At 43.9% G+C, this 6,934-nt stretch overlaps 1 long non-coding RNA gene across 1 annotated transcript; it reads right to left on the bottom strand.

Moving 5' to 3' along the window:
- Positions 1-3,179: 3,179 nt before the first annotated feature.
- LOC112475634 lies at positions 3,180-6,634 on the bottom strand. Its single transcript, XR_003044796.1, has 2 exons — positions 6,505-6,634; positions 3,180-3,875 (listed from the first exon to the last, which is right to left on the bottom strand). It is a non-coding gene; the product is annotated as an uncharacterized LOC112475634 (long non-coding RNA).
- Positions 6,635-6,934: the final 300 nt, after the last annotated feature.

Here is a 6,934-nt window from a genome sequence, read left to right as displayed (position 1 = left end):
GGCTGCTTTCCCTTCCCCCCGGACGCTGAAACCCCTCGTTTCAGGAACTGAAAGCGGTGCGGAGGAAGTGGACACAGCTTGGGTGGGATGGAAATCTTTCCAGGACCCCCTGTTCCTCTTTTCCACTTCGATTCTTCTCCGCGGGCTGATGGACTGGCCCTGCACAGGGTTAACCAGCTCGGACGCTGCGTGCCACCAGGATACAAAGACTTCGGTCCTTTATTCTCAAGTCTTCCATTTGGTTCTTCGCAAGGGCAGTGAAGACCATGGGAAGCATCGCATCTCTGACTCTTGGACGCAGCAGCAAGACTGCTGTGATCATTTTCCTCAGGTTGAATTTCTTCGGATGTGTTTCAAATAAGTGCATCGATTATTTCTCTAGGTTTTCTTTAGGGTAGCATCAATATAGCATACACTATATTTTAGAATTAAAAACATGTCCACTGAAGCAGACTAGGGGACGTTTCTCTTCAGGCGCCTTCTCGTTAAGAACAACAGGTGCTTAAACCAGGGTGCCCTTTGATTGCAAGAATCATCACAAGAATGTTAAAAAAGACAAATAAAGCCATGACTGGCATCTTCCACTATGTACCGCTTTGGGCACTGAGGCCAAATTTGCCCTCCTCCCCCACCCCCCCACCCCCGCCTCCCTGGCGCCACCACATTAAAGCACTATTCCCTCTTATAGATGAATTTTTCCATTTTTTTCTTTATCATTACTGTCAAGACTGTAGTCGAAGCCACCATCATCTCTTACTTGGATTCCTGTAATCGTTGCCTTACATGGCTCCCTACTTTGACATTTCTATTCCTTCAATCTATTCTCCACATAGGAGCCTCCGAGGATTTTTTATAAACACATCCTCAGCTTCCAAGGGCTCCCACTGCACCTAGAATATAATTTGAATCCTTGCTGGGCTCTCAATGACCTGACCTCTGCCTTCCTTGCCAGTGCAGGCCTCCTTTGGGGTCTAGAACAGAAGCTATCACACGGGATGGCCCCTCTGTCCAGGGGACTCTTCGCCCCATTCTTTTCATGGCAGACTGCTTCCCATACTTAAGGCTGTGTCTCTCTTCCTCGGAAAAGTTTTTCCCGACACTCTGCCTGTTTTCTATTACAACACTTGGTTTATTACCTTCAGATCCCTCATCACAGTCTGCAATTATAGGAATGTCTGTTTACCTGCTTCTACTGTGTAGCCTCTCAGACTGTAACCTAGGAGAGAAGAAATCTGCGCAGTACCTAGCACGTTAACTGGCACACAGTAGCTGCAATCCATAAATATTAGTGGCATGGGTGTGTTTTTCTGAAGTGGCAATGAAAAAATTAAATAACCGAGGACAGTACTAACGCCTTTAACAACAGACTTAACTTGCCCCACGTCCATAAAGGATTGAGGCAAACTCACAGGTTCCTAGCAAGGTCTCCTCTTTCCAGCGGGGAGGGTCCGCCCCAGCCTCCACACAGCTAAGGCCCCTCTGCTTCCCTCTCTGCCCCTTAGCCAGGACAAAAGGCTCAGGCCAAAATCTTGTGGTTCCTCTGGTCTTCTCACTCAGCTTTGGCTTCTTAAAGTCACAGTGATTTGTATGGACATTGCTGATCAACAAAGAATAAAACCTCTCTTCTTCCCAGAGCTTTTGAAAGACTCCCTGCAGTGCTGAGCATTCGGAGCTTTAGAGGCTCCACCCCCTCATCGTATCAAACATATTAAAAGGAATTCATAGCCCACATTTAATACAATATTCTTGCCATAAATTTTAAAAAAAGACTTTTATGATTTTGCTCTTGAGATTTTTGGCTACGACTAACATTTAATTTTTGATTGGCTATTATCTTCTTATCAATCATTATGTATACTTGTAAAATAAGAAAAGCTAACTCACAAATTGCTCATGAATGTAATGACATTTTTGATACCTAAATTAAATAAATGACGTGTTTTGCAGATGTTTCATAAAAATGTTTATTAATATAAATTTTGCAGTTTTCTTCTGCAGTCATATTTTTCTGATCTCAAACTTTTTCCTAAAAAAAAAATGGAAAAAAAAATCATAGGCCTTAAGCATTGGGAATATGATGCCTAATAGATAAGGCAACAGTGCTTCTATTTTCTTCATATTTGTAGCTTTCCTTTTACTTAAAGACACTTTGTGAGCTGGGGGCAGTTGACCCACCCCCTGTGTAGGAAAATGGCTTGTTTCACTACAGGCTTAGTTCAACAATAACTAGAAAAAATAGGAAGGAGTAACTTAAAAGGATGTTCTTTTATAGGAACTGGGTTAATATGTTAAGTGCCATTACTGTGTTATTTATTTAATCAGGGAAGATGGTTGTCTTTTTAAAAATCATTATAAGAATAATTCAAATGCAGGAGTACATATTTACAATCATCTATAATCCAAACTGCACCCCCGATATATCACTGATAACAGTGTGATTATTTCCTTTTAGTCTTTTACCCATATACACACATATACATTTTATAATATTAAACTACACTTGTATACAATTTTGCATCCTATTTTTTCATTTATATGAACATCATGATTATTCTACATTATTACATTTTCTGTGAAAATACCGTTTTTGTTGGTCACATTCTAGTCTGCCACATGGATCTACTGTAATTCATTTCATTGCTCTCTCGATGTTGGAAATGTCTATTTCTGTTATAAAAGTATATGTCATCAAGATATAATGCCACTGGAGATTGACCCCTGTCCTCCACACAGCTTCCTGTCTCTCAACAGGGCTGCTGAAGTTCTCATCTACTGGGAAGTACAGAGGAAGGCGAGGCAGGCTGGGGAGCAGTCACTCGACGTGTTAGCTCCTTTATGCCAGTCTTCTTTCTTCCAGTCCAATCTCTCCAAGTCAAGCTAACGAAATAGCTGCCAACTAAGTGGTAGATTCTTGGAATTGCTGCCACTGTCCTGAAAGTCCCAGCCAGCTGCAGAAGCCAGAAGAATCGCCACCAATATTTCAGTTGGGTGGACAATCCCCACCAGCTGATGCCAAACCACAGCCAGTCCGGGAGGGCTCTGGACAGCAAAGACCCTCAGAACTCCCAGATGGAGAGCTGTGGCCCATCTTGTCAACAAGTCCTCCTCCCCCACAAAGTAACTCACATACCACAACAAGTCCCCCTTCCCCCAACAGTAACTCACATATCAAAATTGAATTCTTGGATCCCATTTATTGCATTTTGGCTGGGTTTGACTGTATATGCGCTACAATTATGGTTTTCTAAAATAATGCCATTTTGAATGGCAAGATCCTGGATGATACCACAGAAGATTGAATGAAATTGTTCTGCATCTTGCTCTGATCTCACAGAGCAATGAAAAGCACAAAAGCTTCCAAATAACAGCAAAGAAATTCCTGAATTTCTCTTCTCAAGGGAGAATTCTAATCAGAATTGTTGAGGAAGTATTTTTTTTTTATGAAAAGGGTAATACAATACAAGACCAGAGCATCCATTCTATTTCAACTTTCATTTCTGGTAGTGCAAATCTTAGTCAACAAACACTTTCACCATAGTCTTCTGGGATATTAAATAAAGTTGATTTTAAAAAGTTAAAAAAATTTGGGGAAAAAAAAAAGCAGAAACAAGTACCAGGAGCCTTTCAATCGTTCTGACATTTTCTTCCTTCTTCCTAGTGAACTTGGCTGCTGGAGCATTTCTTGCAGCTGTGATGGCCTCCGCACCTGGATGAAGAGCCCACCAAGCCAGATGCGATGGGGTGGGAGCAGTGTTCTTCTTGACGGTCATGACTGCATGTCCATCCTGAGATGAAACGTCTTCGCTCTTCTTTCTCTAGCCATGCCTCTCTGGTCAAGATCCTTGCTGAATGCTGGTGGTTGGGGTGCTTCACCCCTGGACAACATAAGCAGGCTGAATTAGGCTCTGAACTAAGGACATATGCATTGTTTTATCATCATACAAACGCTAAAGGAAAACAGCGATCAAACTGCTAGGTTGCTAAGCCCACATGGAATTTAACCCTCAAGGTTAAATATTATGTCAAACCTAACCTAATTTCCCAGTATAGTATTTCCAAAAGGAATCTTGCACAAGCATTTTCTGGGTGTGGAATCTTTGCATGTAACTTGTTGTGAGAAAGGAATTTTTTTTTTTCTTTTATTCACCAAAACTTTACCATAAGTGCTATGGGAAAAGGGAGTGACAGCTTCATTGGCAGAATAGAAAGCACAACAAGGATCCTGCCTTCAAAGGGCTTATCGTCCCCCAACAAGTCAGGAAATCACCTCGATTTCTCTAGATCTCGGTTGTCTATGTTTATAATTTGACAACGGGATCGGGTACTTTACAAGATCACTTCTGTGACTCTAGGACTCCTGTATCACACACCCTCTGCAGAATGCAATGTTAATGTGGAAGGTCACTGAATGCCTTTAAAATCACCCAAATTCTGTCTCTTAACAAATATATATTATATTCCTGAAAGTTGCTAAGGGAGTACATCTTAAATGTTGTCAGCATACGCACGCGTGCACACACAAGTCTATTATTTGTGATGGAGGTATTGACTAACCTTAGTGTGGTAATCATTTCACAATGTACACTGTATCAAATCAAGTTGTACACCTTAAACTTACCCAATGTTGAGTCAATTATATCTCGATAAAGCTGAAAAAAAAAATCTGTCCTTTCAAAGCTACCAGTCTCCTCATTACTATCTGAAAATATCACATGGATTTTCATCTCCATGCCTTTGCCTCTGTCTGTCCCTAACACGGGTGACACCTTGTGCACCCATCCATAGCTTGCTGCCCTCCTATGTGAAACCTTATCTGTCAGTGCCCACAGGTATCCATTTCCCTTTCCTGTGTTCATTCAACACTTTGTCATCACTAAATTCACGTTTTTAGCATCCACAGCAAGTCCATTGTCTTGCATTATTAATATACGATGATTAACTACAATAGAGATGTTATGGAACAAATAAAGTGCTATGGAAACACTGAAATGAACAATTAATTGCAACTAGGAGGAACCTGAAAGCACCAGGGAAGAGAGAATGCATGAGCGCAATTGTTTTCAAGGGCAGGACCAGGTAAAGGGGTTCATGTGGAGTGGTGGTGAGAGGCATAATCAATGATGATTATAAGCATTGGAGCCTGGGTCAATGAAAATTTGTTAAACAAATGAACTTCTAATAGGGGTAGCTGAGTGATATGAATGCCATTTACAATATAATAGATAAATGAAGGAACATGTGGTATGGAGGAGGGTGTTGAACTTGATTTTAGACACTTTTAAAAGGTGCCTATGAACAACTGATGTAGAGGTGTTCAACCAGGCACTTCTCTGAGGTCAGGGGAAAGTGTATGGGTTATCTGCAAGTACTCTACATTTCATCTTGTGTGTTTATAGTGCTGTATGATTTATGAAGGGCTTTTCATGGCCACTGTCTACTGTTGATTTTGATCCTAACATCCTATAAAGTAGGTAGGGCAGGATTACAGTTACCAGGCTCAGAATAGTCTCTAAAGTGACATTCATTTCTGACTATCCCTGCTGTTAACACAAAAAACCTCAGGTTCAGAGAAGTTAGATGATTTGCTCAAATAAGTGAGAGAACTGTGCAACCACATGTTCTAATGACAAATTTAGGGATTTTTTGTTTGTTTTTTTTCTAACCACTAAAAGTTGTGATGTTTGATGCTGGGGGAGCAGATATCAATTTGGACAAGAATATGAAGAAGAGATAGCAAGGACTTTGAGGCAACCCTTACGCCTTAGGGGAAAAAAAGAGGAGCAAATGAAGGTGACTACATGACCTGTCACTCCCCACTCCCATGAGACTAAGGTCCTTAAGGGAGAAAGGTGTTATTCCTTGTCCCCCTGACAAAACTAAGCAGATTACTGAGCCCACAGTAGGTCTCCACTATATTCACGTGGAGTAATAATAATAGACCAAATCCTCGCCCAGTGGGCTGAGTCAAGGTAAGCACAAAGGACAGGATGACATACTTCGAATGGCAGCTTCCTGAGGTGGGCCAGGTACTGCCAGCATTAAGAAGGGCTAAATTTGGGTGTACATGGATGAAGACAATGAACAGATTTCCGTGGAAGAAGGTGGGTGTAATGGGGGTGGGGGGAAAAGTGATGTAAGGAACGCCGTGCCGGATTTGAAGTAGAAGGTGCCGTTTAGGGCATGATTTTCCCGGCCAAACCAAGAAATCTAGGGTCCTGCCTATGCAGGGGCTGGCGGTGGGGGTGGCGCCTGAGTGTTAGGTGAGCGTCTCCCTTCTGCATGACTCGGAGATTGCTGGAACGACCACGTCCAGGGTCCGAAAGGCCCGATGGTGAAAGGCACGATGAGATTAAGTTCGTTTCAGGGCCACTTTGGAAGGTGGCCAACGAGGAGCCCAGGTCCTTTCCTCGGTGCTAGGGAAGCCCTGGTCTGCAGGCAGCTCTTCGCGTCTCCCTGGCTCTGACTCCTGGCACCGGTAAGCGGCGGGTCCCTGAGGCTCCTTACTTAGCCTGTCTCCGTCTCTGGATGCTCCTCTCTTCCCACGCCCCGTCTCTCCGCATCCTTCCCTCTTTCTTCCCTGGGGAATAAAGCCGGGTGCCTTGCGGGAGTTCTCATGCTCCCCGCACCGCACGCTCACCCCGCAGCGCGTCTCCCTGGCTCTGACTCCTGGCACCGGTAAGCGGCGGGTCCCTGAGGCTCCTTACTTAGCCTGTCTCCGTCTCTGGATGCTCCTCTCTTCCCACGCCCCGTCTCTCCGCATCCTTCCCTCTTTCTTCCCTGGGGAATAAAGCCGGGTGCCTTGCGGGAGTTCTCATGCTCCCCGCACCGCACGCTCACCCCGCAGCCTCCTCAGCGGGCTGGGAGCAGCCATCGGAGCTCGGGTGCGCACCAGGGCACTGGCCGGCACGAGTGGAGCCGGAGCGGGAGCCCGAGC

This window comes from Pteropus alecto, unplaced genomic scaffold, assembly GCF_000325575.1.
Source record: "Pteropus alecto unplaced genomic scaffold, ASM32557v1 scaffold11, whole genome shotgun sequence".
Classification (NCBI taxonomy): Eukaryota; Metazoa; Chordata; class Mammalia; order Chiroptera; family Pteropodidae; genus Pteropus; species Pteropus alecto.
The sequence above is the reverse complement of the archived record's forward strand: the minus strand, read 5'-3'. Positions and strand labels throughout refer to the sequence as shown.